This window comes from Scyliorhinus canicula, chromosome 6 (genome assembly GCF_902713615.1).
Source record: "Scyliorhinus canicula chromosome 6, sScyCan1.1, whole genome shotgun sequence".
Lineage (NCBI taxonomy): Eukaryota > Metazoa > Chordata > Chondrichthyes > Carcharhiniformes > Scyliorhinidae > Scyliorhinus > Scyliorhinus canicula.
The window spans coordinates 106674797-106700361 of record NC_052151.1 but is presented as its reverse complement, the minus strand read 5'-3'; positions in this window follow the sequence as shown (position 1 = coordinate 106700361).

The following is a 25565-nucleotide window of genomic DNA, read 5'->3' as shown; positions in this document are numbered from 1 at the left end:
AATTTCCCCCAAACCATTTCTTTACTAATACTAATTTCCTTCAGCTTTTCACTGAAACTTGTGTTTCTCAGAACTTTTGGTACATTATTCATGTCTTCCTTTGTGAAGACGGAAGCAAAGTCCGAATTTAATTCCTCAGCCATTTTTGTTCCCCATTCCTCTGTCTCTGACTGTGGGATGTGAGCGTCGCTGGTTAGACCAGCATTTTTATTGCCCATCCCACTTGCCCTAGAGAAGGTGGTGTTTTTTTAAATAAATTTCGAGTACCCAATTTTTTTTTCCAAGTAAGGGGCAATTTTGCAGGCCAATCCGACTGTCCTGCACATTGTTGGGTTGTAGGGGTGAGACCCATGCAGACATGGGGAGAATGTGCAAACTCCACATGGACAGTGACCCAGGGCCAGGTTCTAACCACTGCACCACCATGCCGCCCTAGAGAATGTGGAGTTGAGTGGTATTCTTGAACCGCTGTAGTCCATGGAGTGTAGTACACCCAAGGTGCTGATTGGAAGGGGATTTTCAAGATTTTGACCCAGCGACAGTGAAAGAACGATAATACATTTCCAGGTCCAGATGGTGTGTGGCTTGGAGAGGAACTTTCAGATGCTAATGCCCCGTGAATCTGCTTGTCGACCTAGGTAGCAGAGGTCGCATGTTTGGAAGGTGATGTCGAAAGAGCCTTGGTGAGTTGTTACAGTGCAGGGAAAGAGGATAGGTTAACAGGCAGATATCAGAGAGTTGGGGTAAACAGGGCATTTTCAATTTGGCAGCTTTAACCAGTGGATTATCACAAGGATCACTGCTGGAGTTACTCCCTTGGCCCACTGTGAGGTCCACCACATCAGTCTTGCATATCGGGAGACCTGTAATCCCCGCCTACGTGATTCCTGGCCCAGAGACTGGAGAATCATGGAATGGCCAGAGAATGGAGTGCCATGCCCACTAAATGGATGGAAATGGATAATTAAGATCCATTTGCATTCCTTTACATCCTCCTGGTAGTGCACAAAGATGTAAACCTCGATCTCACAGCCAGTTGGGTTCAGAGCACCAATGCCGATTTTTCTATTCTCCGCCGCAACAGGGACACCGCTACCGGCAGTGGGCATTAAGAATCCTGACCGTTGTGTTAATTCGGGGTATGCATGTGAGAATAGATAGCTTTGTTTTAACTCACAAAAGGTTACTGCTGAATTCTTTAATTGAATACACACTCAAAGGGTCAGAAAAGATCCACCTCTTTGCATACAAAAACACACTGACCACCGATAGTGAGAGAGCAAATACATTTTGTCCATGATATTCTCATTGTGTCTTATAAGATTTCCTTGCACAACAGCAAGGATATATTGCAAATATCTCCAGCCTGGAAGGAGCCAAATGCATAAAGATTCATTACCACAGTCAGCTTTACATTCACGGGGGCAGCACGGTGGCGCAGTGGGTTAGCCCTGCAGTCTCACGGCGCTGAGGTCCCAGGTTCGATCCCGCCTCTGGGTCACTGTCCGTGTGGAGTTTGCACATTCTCCCTGTGTTTGCGTGGGTTTCACCCCCACAATCCAAAAATGTGCAGATTAGGTGGATTGGCCACACTAAATTTCCCCTTAATTGGAAAAGAAATGAATTGGGTATGCTAAATTCATTTTTTAAAAGCTTTACATTCACAGACAATGTGGCTTGCCCTACTCTGAGGTTGCAGTTGTGACTGCAGCCAACGGCCGATTTCAGTGAGAACATTCTTGAAGAATGCAGATGTCTCACGTTCTAACCATCATGAGCTTGAGGTAGGAGAATTGCGGGCAGCACGGTGGCACAGTGGTTAGCATTGCTGCCTACGGCGCTGAGGACCCGGGTTCAAATCCCGGCTCTGGGTCACTGTCCGTGAGGAGTTTGCACATTCTCCCCATGTCTGCGTGGGTTTCACCCCCACAACCCAAAGATGTGCAAGATAGGTGGATTGGCCACACTAAATTTCCCCTTAATTGGAAAAAAAATAATTGGGTACTCTAAATTTATTTTAAAAAAGGTAGGAGAATTGCTACCTTAGCATCTTGGACTGAGATGGCTTCAGGCGGGGTATTTAACAGGATTGTCTCTATTTGAGGCTTCTGTTTAAAATTCCCACATGTGAATAACTGCTCTCCACCTGCTTGTCTGTTTACACAGCTCTAGCATTCCCCCACCTTCACGATTGCACAGCTCGTGCAGATCCCCCCCCCCCCCCCACCCCCACCCCCACCCCCACTGACTCCCATAGCTGTGACAACCCATTGCTCACAGTTCTGACAGCCTCCTCGCTGCCCCCCACCTCATTCCCACAATTCTAGCAGCACTCTCTTCACTCCCCCACCCCATCTCCCAGCTGATATGGACTCCCATGGCAAGCTGTCCCTTAATTTTCTCTTTTGTCACCTTGTTCTCTGCTTAGAGACTTTATGCTTCCTCTCCCCACACCCCTGCTCCTTATACCTCTTCAAGCAGTTTGTGCTATTCTACATGACCATTGTTCATTCTCCAATTCCTGTTGTATTCTAAAGAGGATCCCTGCTACTCCATTCATATCTGAGAACAATTGGTTTATTCAGTACCTTTCAAGTCAGCAAAAGGTTCTTTGGCATGTGCCTCTCCACTCTATGTAGACCTCTGCAATTTTAAACTATACAAAAGATCAAACTCCGAAAGTTCAATCCCCTGTCCATCCATCCTATCCCCGTAACCTAACCTGCACATCCCTGGATACTAAGAGGCACTTTAGCATGGTTAATCTACCTAACCCACACATCTTTGAGTGTGGTAGGAAACCAGAATACCTGGAGGGTACCGGAGTGCCCTGGCAGACACAGGGATAACGTGCAAACTCCAGACAGACAGTTACCAAAGGCTGGAATTGAACTCGGGTCCCTGGCACTGGGCCGCAGCAGCACTAACCACTGTGCCACCATACTGCGCTTGTTATATGTTATATGTTACCTCTCCAAACAATTCTCCAAGACCTGCAGCCCTTCACTTCTTGTGTCCACGATGAGTTTATTGACATTCCTTGGCATATGTTCCCTTTCTTCTACATCCTGACTTGTAGCCTCTGGAAGTAAAAGCAGTTCTGTCAGCTTGGGTCTCCGGCATGCAAAATACTGCAGCTTAAATGAGTTGCTTGTGGATTTCTGAAGAAGAATCTGGCACCTAATGAAGAGCTTAAAGGGAGCAAACATTTATTATATTAAAATATTATCACAAACCTACTAAACAGCACAGTGATTCTCACAACGCTACGCTTAACTTTCAGGCCAGTGTTGGCTCTGAAGATTTCCAATGATTCCTTTTCATGATGACTTAATGGGCAGAATTTTACACTCCCTCAGGCAGGTTGGCAGGTGGGCAGTAGGTGCAAAATTGGGCATAATAGCACGTGCATCTTTCCCAGTGCCTACCAGCTGCCCTTGGCCACACCATAGTTTTGCATTTTGTGTATGAGGCATCAGTCAGCCGACCTGTCCTTGGGCCAATTGAGTCCCACAAATGACTAAATAATGACCAACTAAGTACCTTTTCTTGTCCTTTCTGCTGCGATTTCTCCCAAAACAGCTGGAGCCAAATTTGAAGATACCGGTTTTCACCCCTTAGGCTATTGTCGGAAAATGGAAGTGTTTCTTCCTGGGGGCCTGGGCCTTTCGAACACCTCCCAGTTTGCCCACCTCATTCCCATCCCTCCATAAACTTGCTTACCCCAGCAGCCCCCTTACCGAGGCCTGTTCCTGGCCCTGTCAAAAACTCTGCCAAGTACCTTCCCCATCCAGCTCCAGTGAAGGTCTCCATTGGCAACTGGATGGAATCCCAGAACTGGCCACCATCTGAGTGGTGCTGCTGGGACCAGAAAGTTACCAACTATTTGGTTGGCCGGCAGGTTGACACAACTACCTTCCCAGATGAGGGTGTGAAACTTGCTCTACATCACTCAATGCTCTATGATGAATGTAGAAATTTTAATATGTTATATGTATCTCAAGGACTGCAGAGGTTCAAGAAGGCAACTCACCACCACCTTCTGAAGGGCAACTAGGGATAGGCAATAATTGCTGGCCGAACGAGCAATTATCCTGTAAATGAATTTTTAAAGCATATTTTATGTCGTGGCAGTCTTGATATTAAAAACCCTGGTTTAAAATACATACAGGCATGTCTGCTAAAGCTGTAATTAAGGAGTCGTAAAATGTGAGGTAATCATTCATTCCAACCACTTACTTGGTTATAGATAAAGGGTTAAAGGATATTGTTATTATTTCTAGAGATTGCCTGGAGAGTAGATAATTTATGAGGGATTGCACATAGTTCTATTTAAGCAGGTCATGGAACTTAGTGGGATACAAATTACGTAATTAATGGGAGGACCAGGTCTGTCTGTAGTTTTGAAGTTTGCCATAGGATTCGGGTCTAAGATACAAGTGCTCTATCTGCTCTTGGAAGGATCTCTCTACAAATGTTTCTACACAGCTAAGCAAGTAACCTGTTGTGTTAACGTTATCTATAAGTGGCATTTGAACTGTATTGGGTTGCTTAATTGGAACTAGTGGCAGGTATAGATAGTAAGTTTGAGTTTTTCCCTTTTCTTGAAGAACTATTCAACTGATAATCGTAGTTATTTCTTTGATATTAATGTAGTAAATTCAGTATTTAAATTAAAGTTTGTTTTAATATAAGCATATGGGATGCTTGCCTTCATTGGATGGGGCATTGAGTATAAAAACTGGCAAGTTATGCTACAGTTGTATAGAACATTGGTAAGGCCGCACTTGAAATATTGCACACAATTCTCATCGCCACACTACCAGAAAGATGTGGAGTTTTGGAGAGAGTGCAGAGGTTTACCAGGATGTTGCCTGGTGTTAATTATGTGGAGAGGGTGAATAGATTCAAACTGTTTTCATTAGAAAGACGGAGATTGAGGGGTGGCCTGATAGACGTCTACAAGATTATGAGGGGCATGGATAGAGTGGATGGGCAGGTACTCTTTCCAAGGGTGGAAGGGTCAGTCACCAAGGGGAATAAGGTTAAGGTGCATTGGGCAAAGTTTAGAGGAGATGTGCAAGGCAGGTTTTTTACACAGAGGGTGATCACTGCCTGGAACGCATTGCCAGGGGAGGTTGTGGAAGCAGATACATTAACGGCGTTCAAAAGGCATCTTGACAAACACATGGATAGGATGGGTATAGAGGGATATGGCACAAGGAAGTGCTGAGGGTTTTGGCAAAGGTTGATATCATGACCGGCACAGGCTTGAAGGGCCGAAGGGCCTGTTCCTGTGCTGTACTGTTCTTTGTTCACACCACACTTGATCCGGTACAGCAGGTTGAGGTAGGAACACCCGTGGGAATGGACAGATGGAGAATAGCCCGACCCCAGGGCCTAGCTGCCGTCCAGATGGTTTCGGGCTTCTGGAAAGGACAGTCCCATCTATAGTGGAGAAGCAGTCTCAGAGCAAGGGGCTGCACGGAGGGTGGGGGGGGGGGGGGGGGGGGGGGGGGGGGTTGGTGGGGGGCAGTTGGTGAGCATCCAGTACCAGTACCTGCAGTTGGAGTAGTCCAACCGCTGCAGAGGCAGGGGGTGGTGCTGGCTATGTGTGCCACCCAAGACAACACCACACAAGTGGCATCCACCATGGAGGACTTCGGGTCGAATGTGTTGGTCATGGGTCAGGATGTCCAAGGCCTGGGGCATTCTGTGCAGGCGGTGGCCGAGGCCCAGGACAGTGCTGCCCTATCATAGGCAGCCATGTACCAGGCTCACGTGGGCATGGCAGTGACACTTTAAAGCGTGGTCCAGTTACAGCAGGTCATGGCTAAGGGCATTAGTGGCATTGTCGGGCAGTGGCTGACATGGCACAGAACCAGAGGGAGGTGGAGCAGTCACTGGCTGCTGTGGCACAGATTCAGAAGTGGTGGCACAGTCACAGCGTGATGTGGTGCAGTCCCAGAGGGAGGTGTTCCACTCCCTGTGCTCCATGGCTGCGAGCATTGAGACCCCGCGATGCTGTGGTATTCCGGCACCTCACCTGCAGGAGGCACCAGCACGGCCCCATCACTTTCTCCTCCCTCGGGGTGTCTGATGGCCCCCAGGCTACTCCATGGGATTGGGGTACAAGTAGAGCTAGCTCCTGAGGTCCTCACCGCAACCTGGTGATGCTAGTCCTGGAGGCTATGTGCAATTTTATCAAGCTTTAAAAGTCCTCCCTTCCTGTCCCTGGTGCATCTAATGGGCAGCGGGCAGAACAGGGCAGCACCACACCACCTGGGATACCTGAGCAGCCACCGGACCCATCCAAGCCCGGTTGCCCCAGAAGACAGCCGCCAAAGGGGACCCAGGTTACAGGACAGGAATCACAGCAGGCCACCCCCACTCCTGATGTACCGCCTGGGGGTCCACTTAGACGTAGCATTAGGGCCTGTAAGACCAGAAAGGTAGTCACCACTTACTGTCAACCCAGGGCCCACATCCCGTAGTAAGGCAGGTAGGAATCACGGAGGGGGCTGCAAGGAGGGGGGAGGGGGGGAGGTGTAAGGATGGGATGGTCAGCCAGGAAGGTTGGGGGGGGTCCTACACTGTATGTTAATGCTGCCCCTTTTCCTAATTTGAGAATGTTTGCACCCTTCCTTTTCTGCACTAAAGAGTGCTGGTGCTTTCCATTGTCTGAATGGTTAACATTGTGTATCCTCTGCGGACAGGAGCATTAAAGCTGAGGGCTCTTTGAACTCAAGAGGTTTTAGCATTATGCATCGTCAGCAAACACAGTCATTATGTTAATATTTTGATTGGGAACCAGATTAAACCTTCCCCCATAGTGTTCAATTAAATTACACATTTTAATCTTTGTCCCCATCAATATCCCTATCTTGATCATGTCATTCAAGTGGTTTGTAAACAAAGGATTATTTAATCTTTTCCTGGTTAAACATGAGAATTAAATCTTTTTTCTAAAAAGTTACAAATTGTACATTTTAGGGAATCATTAAGTTCTAGTCTTCTGTTATAACAAAAGACTAACCAATCGTAGTATGAAGGTTGTTTTGCCAAGTTGACTGAAAATAATTTCAGTGTCACTTCACAAAGGAAACCAAAAAATTCACCCCCACAGTTCAACTGCTAATCTGACAAACATGCATGAGTTAATAATGTGCAGAAAGGCATGAAAATATTCTGATGAAATGAATAAACACAAAAAAAATAATTGGGATAATAAGGAACAAAACCGTTTCAGGCCTTGTTAAAATTCCAGAAGCTAATAGTAAATCTGCAAATTAAATTTATGTTTAAAATGCTTTACAGAGAAAATACTTGGAAAGTTAAAACTTCTGCAACTTTTCTGGAATTTACCTCTTGGGGAAAAACTCAGAATAGTAACTTTGCATCTTTAAAAAAAATCCAAATGTTTAAATAAAACCATCCATTTAGTAAAATTTATAATAGGTTGCATATTCCCTAATTTATTCTATTAGGATCTCTTACTTGTTAAATGGTATTTTTGTTTTGTGATTCTGGATTACTGATTTATCCCTAATGTGTAAGACTGCATGGAAATCATATCCCAAACAATAAAAAACATTTTTGGCTCTTATTGATTATACTCCAAACTTAAATAGATCAGTGCAATAGATAAGGCCAATTTACTTCATGCCAGCCTTTACACTCGACACAATTTAGGAGATATAGACAGATTTTCAAATTGCCTCAAAAACTATATAACTGGACCATAAGGGTTGCCGTTCTTAGAATTAAGAAAACCAAGCTGCTGCAAAAATAACTGATATAAACATTAGTGAAGTTAACACTGGTAGAAGTCTTTCCAAGAAAGTATAATTAATTGATACACTACACCTGAACTGCAGAGGTAAACATCGCCTGATTTTAAAGCACACATAGATGATTTTTGAGCTTTAGTAGCCTCGTAAAATTTATTAACATCTCCCTTGTATGTGCACCTGGCAATTACCAGTGTGGTGATATGATTTGCATACCTGTCTGCCATTGGGGCAGAACACCGGCTTACCATTGGCCCTGGTCGGTCATGTGCCTTTCGACCGATTGGTCGAGAGGCTGAGTTAACCATGTCTCCTTGCCGAGGTATAAATAGTCAAACGCCTGGCGGTCGTCCATTTTATTGTAGACAACCGCAGTTTATTAAAGCCTAACTTTTGTAAAGCAACTCGTCTCTCGTGCAATTGATGGCACATCGATCAGTATCCCACCAACCTCCCCCCCCACCCCGCCTCCCCACCGCCCCTCAATGTCTACCTCTGAACCTGGGCATCAGTTTATTGTTCATACAGCCTGCCTCTACCCAATCCACCAATCATCCTTATCCCAACAGGGGACTTGGGCCGTCACCTTTAAACTCCCATTCTATTCTTGTTATAACCCAACCCAAGGCCAAGGGGTCTGCACCATCAGGTTCCTCCGGGTCTCACCTGAGTCTGATGAGGGGGCGGAGCTACACCCTTAACCTACATAAATACCCCTTCCCGATGTGGGTCGGGCGCTGGAGATAATTTGAGCAGTAGGAGTGTATTGAGTAGGTGAATAAATATTGTGTTTTTCTAACTGTCATCGCTTCTTCGTGGTCGCTCGCCTGGAACTTCTTCATTAATAACCAGGACATATGTATTCTATTTTTGATGATGTAGCCTCAGTTTTCATTTGTGAATCTGTGTCCAGTCATGGGCTATCCAGATTCCCAGGTAGCAGACTTTTCTTTGGGCTCGTTTGCATGGTAGTCCCTACAGCTCTGTCCCTCCCCTGTTAGGGTACACCGGAAATGCCTGGCTCTTGCCCAGGTTGAGTTTGTAGCCCAAAAAGGGTCCAAACTCTTCCAGCAGTTGCATGATTGCTTTCAGGCCATTCTGTGGGTCTGAGATGTAGAGGAGCAGATCATCTGCATAGAGTGAAACTCTGCGCTCTCTGTCCCCTCTTTCGATGACCTTCTAGCTTCTCACATCTTGCAGGGCGATTGCCAGGGTTTCAATTGCCAGGGCGAACAGGAGTGGGGACAGTGGGCATCCCTGCCTTATGGCCCTGTGCAGCTGGAAATATTCAGAGCTGGTGATGTTGGTCTGAACACTCGCCTTGGGGGCGTTGTACAGGAGTTTCACCCACAAGGTGAACCCCTTCCCTAGCTCAAACCGCTCCAGTACCTCGATGAGGTACCTCCATCTGACTCTGTCAAAGGCCTTTTCTGTGTCCATGGAGATGATCACCTCTGGTGTTCTCTCCCCGGATCGGGTCATTATTACATTCAGCAGCCACCTGATGTTCACAGTTAGCTGCCTACCTTTGCCAAACCTCTTCTGCTCCACTGCGACCACCTCTAGTACCCAGTTCTCCAAAATCTTGGCCAGGGCTTTCGCGGGTATCTTGGCGTCTACATTGAGTAGCGAAATGGGTCTGTTTGATCCACATCTGTCGGGTCCTTGTCTTTTTTGGGTATCAGCGGTATCGTGGCCTGTGTTAGCGTAGGTGGCAGGGTGCCCCTTGCTAATGAATCTGTGAACATGTCCCGTAGGTGTGGGGCCAGGGCTGGTGCGAATTTATTATAGAGTTCCGCCAGGAACCCATTGGGTCTCGGTGTCTTCCCGCCTACATAGAGCTAATATTTTCCATGATCTCTCCCACATCCATTGGTGCTTCCAGCCCCCCCCCCCCCCACCACCTATTATCCCCCACAACTGGCATATCGTTTCACCCCGCATCCCCGTCGGGGGGCTCGGAGGTGTACAATCCTCAATCAAAGGTCTTGAACGCTCGGTTGACCTCTTTTTGCTCAGTTACCAGTCTGCCTCTGCTGTTCCTTCACCTGAGCTATATCCCTCTTGGCTGCCTGCTTTCTCAACTGGTGAGCCAGTAGGTGGCCAGCCTTTTCCTCGTGTTCATAAAAGGTCTCAGTGTTTGGCGGAATTGGAGCACTGCTTTTCTAGTGGATAGAAGGTGGATGGCATGGGTCCACAGCCCCCACCTGCTCCATGAATGTTCCCAGCTCCCTATCCATGTCTGTCCTTTTCCCTGATATGGGGTTCGATCGGACCATCAGTGGGTACTATATACAGTTAAAGTCGCCCTTACGATCAGTCGGTGCATATCAGCGTTGGGGTCTTTTTGTGAAATCTGTGTCAATCCAGACAATTCCCCTTGGTCCATAATTGTCCTTGTTGCCATGAACCTCGTCCTCTTATTAACAACTACGAAACAGAACACCCGGAGCCCTTGTTCATCATGGCTGGGGACTTCAACAAGGCCAACCTCAAGAATGTACTGCCAAAATTCCACCAGCACATCTCCTGTCCCACCAAGGGCGCCTACCATTTCATCCCCCGACTGCACTTTGGAAACTCAGACCATAAGATGATGCTCCTTCTCTGGGCATACAAGTAGAAACTCAAGCGGGAGAATCCAGCTAAGACGGTCGTGCACTGCTGGTCCGAGGAAGAAGTGACTGCTTAGTGATAGTGGACTGGTCTATATTTAAGAACTCAGCGACCGACTTAAATGAGTATGCCACCACCGTCACAGACTTCATCAGCAAATGTGTGGACGACTGCGTGCCAAAGAAAGCAGTAGGTACGTTTCCCAACCAGAAACCATGACTCCCTACTGAAGGACAGGTCTGAGGCATTCAAGTCAGGCGACCCTAACCTATACAAGAAATCCAGGTACGAACTCCGCAAAGCCATCCGAGGAGACAAGAAAGAATATCAGTCCAAGTTTGAGTCACAGACTAGCATTACAGACTCTCAAGGATGTGACAAGGCCTAAACAACATAACAGGCTACAAAGCGAAGCCGAGCAGTATCTCCAGCAACCGCGCATTCCTCCCCAATGAACATAGGAACATAAGAATATAAGAACTAGGAGCAGGAGTAGGCCACCTGGCCCCTCGAGCCTGCTCCGCCATTCAGTGAGATCATGGCTGATCTTTTGTGGACTCAGCTCCACTTTCCGGCCCTAAACACCATAACCCTTTATTCCTTTATTCTTAAAAAAGCTATCTATCTTCATCTTGAAAACATTTAATGAAGGAGCCTCAACTGCTTCACTGGGCAAGGAATTCCATAGATTCACAACCCTTTGGGTGAAGATGTTCCTCCTAACCTTAGTCCTAAATCTACTTCCCCTTATTTTGAGGCTATGCCCCTAGTTCTGCTTTCGCCCGCCAGTGGAAACAACCTGCCCGCATCTATCCTATCTATTCTCTTCATAATTTTATATGTTTCTATAAGATCCTTCTAAATTCCAACGAGTACAGTCCCAGTCTACTCAACCTCTCCTTGTAATCCAACCCCCTTAACTCTGCATTAGCCTAATGAATCTCCTCTGCACACCCTCCAGCGCCAGTAAGTCCTTTCTGAGGTAGGGAGACCAAAACTGAACACAATACTCCTGGTGTGGCCTCACTAACACGTTATACAATTGCAGCATAACCTCCCTAATCTTAAACTCCATCCCTCTCGCAATGAAGGACAAAACTCCATTTGCCTTCTTAATCACCTGTTACACCTGTAAACCAACTAGGACACCTAGGTCACTCTGCAAAGCAGCATGTTTCATATTTTATCATTTAAATAATAATCTCTTTTGCTGTTATTCCTACCAAAATGGATAACCTCACGTTTGTCAACATTGTGTTCCATGCAATGAACTCAATGCATTCTATGCTCGGTTCGAGCAGGAAACCAACGATTCACTGTTGAGTTCCCCAGCAGCCCATAACACACCCATACCCACCATCACAGCTTCAGAAGTCAGATAAGCCTTCCTGAAAGTGAACCCTCGGAAGGCAACGGATCCGGACGGAATCTCTGGTCGAGCACTCAGAGCCTTCGCGGACCAGCTGGCAAATGTGTTCACGGACATCTTTAACTTGTCCCTACTCTGCTCCGAGGTCCCCACTTGCTTCAAGAAGGCCACCATCATACCAGTGCCAAAGAAGATCCAGGCAACGTGCCTCACTGACTACCATCCGATGGCCCTGACTTCAGTCGTAATGAAGTGCTTCGAGAGGCTGGTCATGAAGCGCATCACCTCCATACTCCCAGAACGCCTTGATACACTGCAATTCGCACACTGGTCCACAGCAGCTGCCATCTCCCTGGCCCTACACTCATCGCTAGAGCATCTCGGCAACAAGGATTCCTACATCAGACTCCTATTTATTGACTACAGCTCCGCCTTCAACACCATAATCCCAGCCAAGCTCATATCAGAGCTCCAAAAACTATGACTTGGCTCCTCTGCAACTCTACTTTCTGACCCACAGACCACAATCAGTAAGAATAAACAACAACACCTCCTCCACAATAGTCCTCAATACCGGGGCCCCGCAATGCTGCATACTTAGCCCCCTACTATACTCCCTGTACATACACGACCGCGTGGCAAAATTTGGTTCCAACACCATCTATACGTTTGCTGATGATACAACCATTGTGGGCCGGATCTCGAATAACGACGAGTCAGAATACAAGAGGGAGACAGAGAACCTAGTGGAGTGTTGCAGCGACAACAAGCTATCCCTCAATGCCAGCAAAACTAAAGAGCTGGTCATTGACTTCAGGAAGCAAAGTACCGTAAACACCCCTGTCAGCATCAACAGGGACGAGGTGGAGATGGTTAGCAGCTTCAAATTCTTAAATGGTGCACATCACCAAAAATCTGTCCTGGTCCACCCACGTTGACGCTACCACCAAGAAAGCACAACAATGCCTATACTTCCTCAGGAAACTAAGGAAATTAAGCATGTCCACATTAACTCTGACTAACTTTTACATATGCATCATAGAAAGCATCCTATCTGGCTGCATCACAGCCTGGTATGGCAACTGCTCAGCCCCCTGTGAACACAGCCCAGTCCATCACATGAACCTGCTTCCTGTCCAGTGACTCCATCTACACCTCCCGCTGCCTGGGGAAAGCGGGCAGCCTAATCAAAGATCCCTCCCACCTGGCTTACTCACTCTTCCAACTTCTTCCATCGGGCAGGAGATACAAAAGTCTGATAACACGCACAAACAGACTCAAAAACAACTTCTTCCCCACTGTTACCAGACTCCTAAACGACTCTCTTATGGACTGACCTCATTAACACTACACCCCTTTATGCTTCACCCAATGCCAGTGTTATGCATTACATTGTATACCTTGTGTTGCCCTATTATATATTTTATTTTATTTACATGTACTTAATGATCTGTTGAGCTGCTCACAGAAAAATATTTTTCACTGTACCTCGTTTCACGTGACAATAAACAAAATCCAATCAGTATGGCTACACCCCTAGTCCTCGTCCCGTAGCATGAATGGTATGTCTGTCCCACCCAGCCCTTTCTTAACCGCAGTCAGTTCTTCTCCCTCAGGTGTGTCTCAACAGGAATATTATGTTGGCCTTCAAACGTCTTAGGTGGGTGAAGACTCTGGATCTTTTCACAGGGCAGTTAATGTCTCCTGACATTCCAGGTAATGATCCTGGTGGAGGGTTTCTGTCCCTCCCACAGGATCACCCATACTTACCTGATGGATGCACCCCTGCACTCTGGGGCCTCCCATTGTTAGGGGACCATCCAAAATGGCCATGGTCACCGGTCTCATGATGAGGTCAGGCCCTTGCGCTCCAAAGTTTTCCTTAGTCCAGGGGGCACCCAACATGGCTGCCAACTGTGAGTATGTCACATGGGTGTGCCCCTGCATTCCTGGGTTTCCCTTTGCCCAGGGACCCTCCAAAGTGCCTGCTTACGGTGCCATCTTGTTTCCTCAGCCCGTTCCTCACCCGCCAAAGCCTGCGCGAAAACCAACTCATTCTCCCTATTATATTTCTTTTGTGCTCTTCCCCCATCCTTCCTTCTTGTCATTTCCCTGTCTCCCCCGTGCTTTCCCTTTCCCCATCCCTGTGCCCCCCCCCCCCCCCAACCAGGTGCTCCCTCCCTGTTGGGAGGTGCGTCGCGGTCCCCCTTGCTTTCCGTCTTCCCATGTTAGGTATTTCTGCTAGTGTGGTGGATCCCCTGCTGGGTTAGTTTAGCCCCTACCTTATGCCCACTGACTGTCTGTTTTCCCTGTCTAACCTATCCCCTGCCTTCTCCTGTCTTCGCTTCTTTCTGTGACCCAGTATTCCCCTTACTATCAGAGCGAGGCAGCACAGACCCACGCAAACATGCTCACAGTCGAATGAGTCTTTGATTTTTCCCTCTCATAGTCTTTCTCTGCAAAACCCTCACTGCTGCCTTGTCTGTCCCTTGTCCAGGCCTTTGTTTGTTACAAATTAATTTGCTTCCTCCGGGGTGTTAAAGTAATGTTCTTTCTTCTGGTATGTGACCCAGAGCCTGGCTGGGTACAGCATACCGAAACGTACCCCGTTCCTGTAAAGGGCCGACTTAACATGGTTGAACTCAGCCCTTTGTTTTGCTAGGTCTGCCCAATATCCTGATAGATATGGATTATATGTCCTTCCCAGGTGTTCGCTTTCGTCTGACGCATCCATCGCAGGATCCTTTCACGGTTCTGGTAACGGTGGAGCTTTGCAATGATCTCCCTCAGCTGCTCCCCAGCTTTGGGTTTCGACCTAAGCGACCTGTGCGCTCTGTCGAGCTCTCGGGGTTTGGGGAGGTTGTTTCTCCCGACTAAGTCGCCCAGCATTTGGACGATGTAGCCCGTCGGATCGATGCCCTTAATACCTTCCAGCAGACCCACGATTCGAATGTTCTGTCAATGGGCCCTGCTCCCTTGTTCCTCGACTTTCACTCTTAAGTTCCTCTGCGCCACCACCAACGTTTTCACTGACTTTCTGGGATGATTCTGTCTCCCTGGTCCATTGAGACCTTTGCAAGGTCGAGAATCGTCTTCTCTTGTGTCTCCACTCCCCAGCCCATCGATAGCCTTTTGCATGGTGGCCATCACCTCTGCCACCGCCATGTTGACCGCCACCTGGATTTCTGTCCTGATTGCCCTTTCATGGCGGTCAGCTTCTTCATGAGGAAGTTCTTCCATCCGTCTCCAGGTGATGATGGTGGGGGTGCGGGGGGGGGGGGGGGGGGGGGGGGGGGGGGGGACATGCGCTGATGCTCGGGTCATTGGTCTCCCTCTCTCTCCTGGGCGGGGCTCCTTTGCCTCTTGAGTCCAACATCTCGCCCACCTGCTTCTCGTGGCTTTTTCTACCAGTTCTGTTGTCTTTTCAGCCATCCACCCCCCTCCCCAGCTCCCGTTTGCCGGCATACTCTCGTGGTTGTTTGTTTCTCATTGTTGAGGTAGTTTAGTCTTCGAATTTTGGGCAAAATTCGACTAAAAGTGCCCTTTTTGGCTCTGGTTTGGAGGAGAGCCACCTGATGTGCATCCGCTCAGCACATCACCATCATTGGAAGACACCAAACCCCAGCTTGGGCACGCCAATGAACCGCGCAATTACGCTCCTAGTTGCTGCATGGGTATCATTGTAGCGGGGTCTCCGCGTTGGTCTGTGGCCTCCGGATGGGCATCATCAGCCACAACCCCAGTAGATAACTCCTGTCACCTAAGAGCCAACCCCTCACCCGGGGGAGCGCCTTGAATATGTTGTGCGCCATCGAGTGCGCCAGGATGAAGGCATGTACACGCTGCCTGAGTAAAGGGTGCGGACCAACTGCAGGTTCATGGAGTGGTATCTCTTCACATTTGTGAAGTGGACCTACTCATTTGGTGGTCCTCCAAGGGGAAACAGGCGCCCCGCCGGACACCCCCAGAACCTAGGGCATCCTGCTGATGGCGGCGAACCCGCTGCCCAGGCAACCTGGTGTGCTCGATCCATATTCAGGCTGATGTATTGTGCCAACCAGGCATACAGGGCCTCTGTGATGGCATGGATGAACCTATGCACGGAGGTCAGTGAGATTCCTGACAAGTCCCCACGTGGCATCTGGAAGGACCCCATGGGTATAGAAGTTCAGGGCGACCGCCACCTTGAAGACCACCAGGAGCAGGTGTCCTGCTCCATACCCCCGTGGTTCCAGATGTGCCATGATGTAGCCGATATGCAGCATGATCTCCTGGTCAGCCGGAGTCTTTGGCGACACGCCTGGTCTGCCAGTTTCTTGAATGACAGTCACTGCCGGTAGACACGGGATCTAATGCGGCACCGTCTTCCCACTTCCTCCTGAGCCTGTTGGGCGGCTGGCTCTCCATCTTCACTGGATGGCCCCTGTTCCTCTGTGGATGGCTCAGCTGCTGCAGGGCCCTAACCGAGCAGGTCCTCATGGCGTTTGCCAAGTCTGTGGCAGCTAGGCAGATGCCAACCACTCCTAGTTGGATTCCAAAATCCATTCTCTGCAGGGGTTAAAGAGCAGGTATGTTAGCATGGTGAGTACTCCCATGCCCAACCAGGTCTGGCCTTAGTGGGGGGGGGCCTCTGACTTTGGCTTGGGGTACTGGTGGTCAGCGCAACCCATGCCCGCAGTTGGCTCTGCGGCTCCTGTCCTGCACCTTCCTGTGGCGTCTACTGTTGCTGTTGACACACTGGAGCAATGCACCGGCCTTGGTCTTTGGTTCACAGGTGATTCTCTGCCCAATTGTGTTTGGCGATTCTGGCGTCGCTGTACCGAGAATCCCGCCCCTTGTTTTCACTCTCTTTTCGGTTCATTCTTCTCCATATTTACTCTCCTTGCTGTACTGGTGGCCATCAACTCAAACTTCCCAACTCATGTGGTCTCAATATTCTCATTCACAGACAATTCCTGATCACCTCCTCATCTTCTTCCACACTCACATTCCCATGCCCCATTTCCAACTCTACTTTCCACTGTGTCCACCCCAAGAAATCTCTCCTCTACGTCATTTACAACACCGTTTTCAAACATGCCACTGTGAGCCTTTCTTGATATTAATTGATCTGCTGAAATGCATTCTCATCTTTGCCTTTGATTTCCTCATCTCAGGTAAAACTCTTACTCTTTCCTACCCTACTTGTTTCCTGAGGAACAGTTCCCTTTTTCATTCCCTTTAGTTCATGGGATGCAGAATTGATTTTGATGCACACTTGATGCAATCTGAGTTTAAGTACGTCTATCAATCATCTCCTTACCATCCTAACCTGTTTATCTCCTTAACGTTCTAACCTGCTTAAGTCCTCCTGCACGCTTCCTCACAAATTTCCAATACCCTAATTTAGTCTGTTTAGTTTAGTTGAAAAAGAAAGAAAAATAAGAAACGTTTGCATTGATATAGCATTTTCACAACCATGGAATCCTGAAGTATTTTACAAGCAATTAAATATTGTTGGAGTGTCGTGACCATTGTAGGAAGTACAGCACGGCAAACACTCACAAACAGTAACGTCATAACAAGCAGATAATCTGCCTTTTTGTGATGTTGACTGAGGGATAATTATTGGCGAGGACACCAGGAATAACTCCCCTGCTCTAATTCAAAATAGTGACATTGGATCTTTTACATCCACCTGAATGGGCAAAGGAGCCTCTTGTTAAATGCCTCGTCCGAACAAAGGCTCTTCCAATGCAGCACTTTCTCAAGACTGCCCTGAGTGTCAGTATTGATTTTTGTGCTTAAACCCTGTTGTGGGATTTTAACCAAGAACAGTATGTCTCAGAGGAAAGAGCACTACCAATTGAGCCATGGCTGACAAAAAGCACATGTTAAAACTATCTACATTACGACGGCATGGTGGCACAGTGGTTAGCACTGCTACCTCTCAACGCCAGGGACCTGGGTGTCTGCGTGGGTTTCCTCCGGGTTCCTTCCCCAGTCCAAAAATGTGCGGGTTAGGTGGATTGGTCATGCTAAATGGCCCGTAGTGTTCAAAGGTTAGGTGGGGTTATGGGGTTACAGGGATAGGGTGGGGGAGTGGGCCTAGTTAGGGCAGGCGTTGTCAAATCGGGGGTGGCTCACGGCCTGGTGTCGGGAGGGTCTCTGAGCCGTCTATTATGGCGCTCCCGATCGTGCAAATCTGTGCGCAACAGCCGCAGCAGCTGGCTGTTAATAACGCCGGCTGCAAGCGGCCTTCAAAATGTCCGCGACCATGTAACAAAAATGCGGCCGCACTGCGCATGCGTGCCAGATCATCGGCACGCATGCGGAAAACTATGCTCATGCACGCAGTGCGGCAGCTTTTCTTTTAAACGGTCGCAGCTTTTTGTTTCATAAGTTCGGGGGGAGGGGGTTTTATTCATTTTATTTTATTTTTTTCATTTATTTTATTCATTTTTTTTTTTTTACAACTTCGGGGTTTTTATTTGATAAAATTGTACAGGGAAAAAATGCAGAACTTTGGACAGATGGAGACTCCATACTTTCCGACACTGGAAGGCTTCACCTTCATCCAACAGGTTCTATTGGAGGAGCGTATACGAGGGCCAAAGGGACCCAAAACCATTTCCTCCATTACTGTCAGCAGCAAACAAGAGAAAATGGTGGGTCACGCAGGTCAGCCGGCTTGGCCGCGAAGGTCGGCTGGCGTGGGTCACAAAGGTCGGCCGGCGTGGGCCCCGAAGGCCGGCTGACGTGGGTCGCGAAGGTCGGCTGGCATGGGTCACGAAGGTCGGCAGAGTTTGGTTCCAAAGGTTGGCCGGTTGGTAAAAATGGGTTCCCGGAAAGAAAGTTTGAAAAACACTGAGTTCGGGTGCTCTTTCAAAGGGTCTGTGTGGACTTAATGGGCCAAATGGCCTCCTTCTGTACTGTAGAGATTCTATGATTCATATATTTCCAAAAGGCATTCTATACAGTGCCACACAATAGATTTGTGAGAAAAGTTACATCTTTGTTTTATAAATTTAGAGTACCCAATTCATTTTTTCCAATTAAGGGGCAATTTGGCATGGCCAATCCACCTACCCTGCACACCTTTGGGTTGTGGGGGCGAAACCCACGCAAACACGGGGAGAATGTGCAAACGCCACATGGACAGTGTCCCAGAGCCGGGATCAAACCTGTGACCTTGGCACCTTGAGGCAACAATGCTAACCACTGGAAAAGTTATATCTTATGGAATATAAAGGACAATAAAAATGTGGATACAAAATTGGCTGAGTAATAGGAAATGGGACACATTGAGTAATGCTCAATGATATTTTCTGGGCGGGAGGGAGGTTTGTATTGGAGCTCCCCAGGAGTTGGTATTGGAACCCTTGTTTTTCCAGACATATATTAATGATCGGGGTCTTGGTGTGCACGGGACAATTTCAAAGTTAGTGGTGATACAAAACTTGGAAGCATTGTAAATTGTGAGGAGAACAGTGTAGATTAACATCAAAAGGACTTCAACAAGTTGGTGGAGTGGGCAGATCAGTGACGTGCAATGACGAGAAATGTAACTTGATTATTTTTGGTCGGAAGAACATGGAGAGAGCATAAAATAAAGGGGACAATTCTAAAGGATGTGCAGGAGCAGAGGGACCTGGGTGTGTATGTGCAAAAGTCATTGAAGGTGGCTGGACAGGTGGAAAGAGCAGCTAACAAAGCATACAGTATCCTCGGCTTTATTAATGGGGGTAATTAGAATACAAGTGCAAGGCGGTTATACCACTCTCCTCTGCCTGGCTGAACTCATTCTATCTCTCAACAACTTCTCCTTTAACTTATCCCATTTTCTCCAAATCAAAGGTACAGCAATGGGTACTCGCCTTGGTCCTAGCTACGCTTGCCTTTTTATGGGGTATGTGGAACATTCCTTGTTCCAGGCCTATCCGGGCCCCCTGCCACAACACCTTTACCGATACATTGATGGCTATTTTGGTGCCACGTCATGCTCTCGCCCGGAACTGGAAAAATTCATCAACTTCGCTTCCAGTTTCCACCCCTCCATCACTTTCACCTGGACAATCTCAGACACTTCCCTTCCTTTCCTTGATCTTTCTGTCTCCACTTCCCGCAATAGACTATCCACTAATATCCACTACAAGCCCACTGACTCCCACAGCTATCTGGACTACAGCTCTTCACACCCTACACCCTGTAAGGACTCCATCCCTTTCTCTCAACTCCTTCGCCTCCGTCGCATTTGTTCCGACGATGCCACTTTCCAAAATGGTGCTTCGAAAATGTGTTCCTTCTTCCTCAACCGTGATTTTCCACCTACAGTTATTGATAGAGCCCTCAACAATGTGCGATCCATCTCCTGCACCAATACCCTAGCCCCTCCCCTCCCTCCCAGAACAAGGATAGAGTCCCCCACGTTCTCACATTTCCCCATCTGCCTATGTATGCAAAGCATAATCCTCCACCATTTTTGCCAACTCCAGCGTGATGCCACCAACAAACACATCTTCCCTTCACTCCCTCTGTCAGCATTCCGCAGACTATTCCCTCTGAGATAATCGAGTCCACTCCTCCACCATACCCAGTACCTCTCCCATCACTCATGGCACCTTACCATGTAATTGCAGAAGGAGTAACACCTGCCCCTTTACCTCTTCCATGTTTAACATCCCAGGTCCAAAACACTCATTCCAGGTTAAGCAGCATTTCACTTGCACCTTTCAATCTGGTCTATTGCATTCACTGCTCCCAATGTGGTCTCCTCTATATCAGAGAGACCAAACGCAGACTGGGTGATCACTTTGCTGAGCATTTTCAGCCTGTGTACATTTAGTACCCTAACCTTCTCGTTGCTTTCCATTTTAACATAAGATCCTGTTCCCATGCCCACATGTCTGTCCTTGGCCTGCTGCAATGTTCCAGTGAATCTCAATGCAAACTGGAGGAACAACATCTCATCTTCTGGTTAGGCATGCTACAGCCTTCCAGTCTCAATATCAAATTCAACAACTTCAGATGATTAGCTCCACCCCACCTCGACCCATTTGTTTTCACCCCATTTCATTTTAATTGTCTGTTACCATTTCTTTCTTTCTTGCCTTTCTTTATATATTTTTACCCCCCTCCCTGATTTATCCACCTTTTCTTACCCTTTCTCCTCTTTGCTTCCCCTCCCCCACATCTACATTGGTCACAGTTTACCCTCTGATGTTAGTTTCTCAGCTGTTTGGCCTTTCACACCTTTTGTTCTCTCTGGGGGCTGCTTTTAGCTCTCTTTCCCCCTGGTTTCTGTGGCTATTAGAACCCCATTTACCTGGGTTTCTGTGGCTATGACTCATCTTTCATTCTCACTCCACAGTATAAATATTTCCCACTTTCTCTGTTGTTTAGCTTTGACAAAGGGTCATCTGGACCTGAAACATTAGCTATTTTCTCTCTCTACAGATGCTGCCAGACCTGCTGAGATTTTCCTGCATTTTCTCTTTGGTTTCAGATTCCAGCATCTGCAGTAATTTGCTTTTATCAATTGTGCTGAATTTGTACAGGACACTAGTCAGACTTCAGCTGGAGTATTGTCTACAATTCTGGACGCCACACTATAGGAACGATGAGAACACATTGGAGCGAGTGCAGAAAATGTTTACAAGAATGATTCCAAGTTTGAAAAACTTCAGTTGTGAGGATAGTTTGGAGAAGTTGGGACTGTTCTCCTTGGGGAGGATAGCGCTAAGAGGAGATTTCTTAAATGTGATCAAAATCATGAGGGGGCTGGACAGAGTAGCCATGATGTGGAGATGTCGGCATTGGAATGGGGTGGGCAGAATAAGAAGTCTTACAACACCAAGTTAAAGTTTTGAATTATTAGCTTTCGGAGCGCAGCTCCTTCGTCAGGTGAATGAAGAGATGGGTTTCCCAAACACATATATAGACAAATTCAATGATGCAAGATGATACTTTGAATGTGAGTCTTTGCTGGTAATTAAGTCAGACAGTGCGACTGGAGAGAGGGATAATCACAGGTTAAAGAGGTGTGAATTATTTAGTGCTGTTGGGGAGGGTTTAACCTAATGTGGCAGGGGCATGGGAACCAATGCAGGAAGTCAGAGAGAAGTAAAATGGGGACAGAAACAAAAGGCAGTAAGGGGGAAAGTGTAAGGCAGGGAAGTCATAGTCAAAAATCAAAAAGGGCCACAGGGTACAGTGACTGAGGGGAGCTCAGTGAATAGGCCAAATAATACTAATAAAAGGAATAAAACGTAGAAGTAAAAACATAAATGGAAAGTGAAGCAGCAGGTTATTACATGAAGATATGGGTTCAATGACAAGGAAAATTAGGAGAAAAGTTAAAAGGAAAAATAACTTAGGAGAGGTTACTGATAGAGGTGTTAAGATTCAAAACGGTGGTATAAAAGCCAACATAAGGGCATTTTACCTGAATGCTTGTAGTATTCGGAATAAGGTAAATAAGTTGATAGCGCAAATCATTGTGAATGACTATGATTTAATGGCCATTACTGGAACATGGTTAAAGGATGGTCACAACTAGGAGTTAAATATCCAAGGGTATCAAACTATTCGGAAGGACAGAGTGGATGGTAAGGGAGGTGGTGTAGCTCTGTTATTTAAAGATGCCATCCGGGAAGTAATGAGTGATGTCATCGGTGTTATGGAGGATAAGGTTATATCCATTTGGGTGGAAATCAGGAATAGTAAGGCGAAAAAGTCACTGATAGTAGTAGTCTATAGGCCACGACATAGTAACATTATGGTGGGGAGGGCAATAAACAAAGAAATAACTGATGCATGTAGAAATGGTACAACAGTTATCATGGGGGATTTTAATCTACATGGCGATTGTTTTAACCAGGTAGGTCAAGGCAGCCTTGAGGAGAAGTTTATAGAATGTATCCGCGATAGTTTCCTAGAACAGTATGTAATGGAACCTACCAGAGAACAAGCGATCCTAGATCTGGTCATGTGAAAGGATTGATTAGTCATCTGATAGTTAGGGATCCTCTCAGAAGGAGCGATCACAATATGGTGGAATTTAAAATACATATGGAGGGTGAGAAGGTAAAATCAAACACTTGTGTTTTGTACTTAAACAAAGGAGATTACAATGGGATGAGAGAAGAGCTGGCTAAGGTAGACTGGGAGCAAAGACTTTATGGTGAAACAGTTGAGGAACAGTGGAGAACCTTCCAAGCAATTTTTCACAGTGCTCAACAGATGTTTATACCAACAAAAAGGAAGGATGGTAGAACAGGTAAAATCGACCGTGGATATCTCAGGAAATAAGGGAGAGTATCAAATTGAAGGAAAACACATACAAAGTGGCAAAGATTAGTGGGAGACTAGAGGATTGGGAAATCTTTAGGGGGCAACAGAAAGCTACTAAAAAGCTAGAAAGAAGAGTCAGATAGGTTATGAGAGTAAACTTGCTCAGAATATATAAAAACAGATAGTAAAAGTTTTGACAAATATATAAAAGAAAAAAGAGTGGCTAAGGTAAATATTGGTCCTTTAGCGGATGAGAACGGAGATTTAATAATGGGAGATGAGGAAATGGCTGAGGAACTGAACAGGTTTTTTTGGGTCTTCACAGTGGAAGACACAAATAACATGCCAGTGACTGATGGAAATGAGGCTATGGCAGGTGAGGACCTTGAGATCATTGTTATCACTAAGGAGGTAGTGATGGGCAAGCTCATGGGGCTAAGGGTAGACAAGTCTACTGGCCCTGATGGAATGCATCCCAGGGTACTAAAAGAGATAGCTAGGGAAATTGCAAATGCACTCGGGATAATTTGACACCACTGTTTAAAAAAGGAGGTAGGCAGGAAGCGTATAATTATAGGCCAGTTAGCTTAACGTGAGTAGTAGGGAAGATGCTGGAATTTATCATCAAGGAAGAAATAGCGAGGCATCTGGATGGAAATTGTCCCATTGGACAGACGCAGCATGGGTTCATAAAGGGCAGGGTATGCCGAATTAATTTAGTGGAATTTTTTGAGGACATTACCATAGGATGGGAATAAAGGGATACGGACCCAGGAAGTGTAGAAGATTTTAGTTTAGATGGGCAGCATGGTCGGCACGGGCTTGGAGGGCCGAAGGGCCTGTTCCTGTGCTGTACTTTTCTTTGTTCTTTGTACCAGTGCGGTAGACAATGGGGAACCAATGGATGTGGTATATCTGGATTTCCAGAAAGCTTTTGACAAAAGGTTGCTGCATAAGATAATGATGCACAGAGTTAAGGGTAATTAATAGAAAACAAAGAGTAGGGATTAATGGGTGTTTCTCTGGTTGGCAATCAGTAGCTAGTGGTGTCCCTCAGGGATCAGTGTTGGGCCCACAATTGTTCACAATTTACATAGATGATTTAGAGTTGGGGACCAAGTGCAATGTGTCCATGTTTGCAGACGACACTAAGATGAGTGGTAAAGCAAAAAGTGCAGAGAATACTTGAAGTCTGCCGGGGGATTTGGATAGTTTAAGTGAATGGGCTAGGGTCTGGCAGATGGAATACAATGTTGACAAATGTTAGGTTATCCATTTTGGTAGGAATAACAGCAAAAGGGATTATTATTTAAATGATAAAATATGAAAGCATGCTGCTGTGCAAAGGGACCTGGGTGTTCTAGTGCATGAGTCGCAAAAAGTTGGTTTACAGGCGCAACAGGTAATTAAGAAGGCGAATTGGTTTTGTCCTTCATTGCTAGAGGGATGGAGTTTAAGACAAGGGAGGTTATGCTGCAATTGTATAAGGTGTTAGTGAGGCCACACCTGGAGTATTGTGTTCAGTTTTGGTCTCCTTATCTGAGAAAGGACGTACTGGCGCTGGAGGGTGTGCAGTGGAGATTCACTAGGTTAATCCTAGAATTGAGGGGGTTGAAAATGAAAATCACTTATTGTCACGAGCAGGCTTCAATGAAGTTACTGTGAAAAGCCCCTAGTCGCAACATTCCGGCGCCTGTCCGGGGAGGCTGGTACGAGTTGGATTACGAGGAGAGGTTGAGTAGACTGGGACTGTACTCATTGGAATTTAGAAGGATGCAGGGGGATCTTATAGAAACATATAAAATTATGAAGGGAATAGATAGGATAGATGCAGGGATGTTGTTTCCACTGGTGGGTGAAAGCAGAACTACGGGGCATAGCCTCAAAATAAGGGGAAGTAGATTTAGAACAGAGCTTAGGAGAAACATCTTTACCGAAAGGGTTGTGAATCTATGAAATTCCCTGCCCAGTGAAGCAGTTGAGGCTCCTTTATTAAATGTTTTCAAGATAAAGATAGATAGTTTTTTGAAGAATAAAGGAATAAAGGGGTTATGGTATTCGGATGGGTAAGTGGAGCTGAGTCCACAAAAGATCAGCCATGATCTAATTGAATGGCGGAGCAGGCTCGAGGGGCCAGATGGCCTACTCCTGCTCCTAGTTCTTATGTTCTTATGTCTCAAGCCAGGACAGTTGGTGGGTGATGAATGTAATGAGACATGAATCCAAAGTCTCGGTAGAGGCCGTACTCGTGCGTGCAGAACTTGGCTGTCAGTTTCTGCTCGGCGATTCTGCGTTGTCGCGCGACCTGAAGGTCGCCTTGGACTCACAGTCAAAGAATCATCTTGCATCATTGAATTTGTCTAAATATGTGTTTGTGGAACCCACCTCTTCATTCATCTGAAGAAGTAGCTGTGCTCCGAAAGCTGCTGATTTGAAACAAACCTGTTGGAATTTAATATGGTGTTGTCAGACTTCTTACTGGACAGAGTAGATGGGGAGAAACTGTTCCCACTTATTAA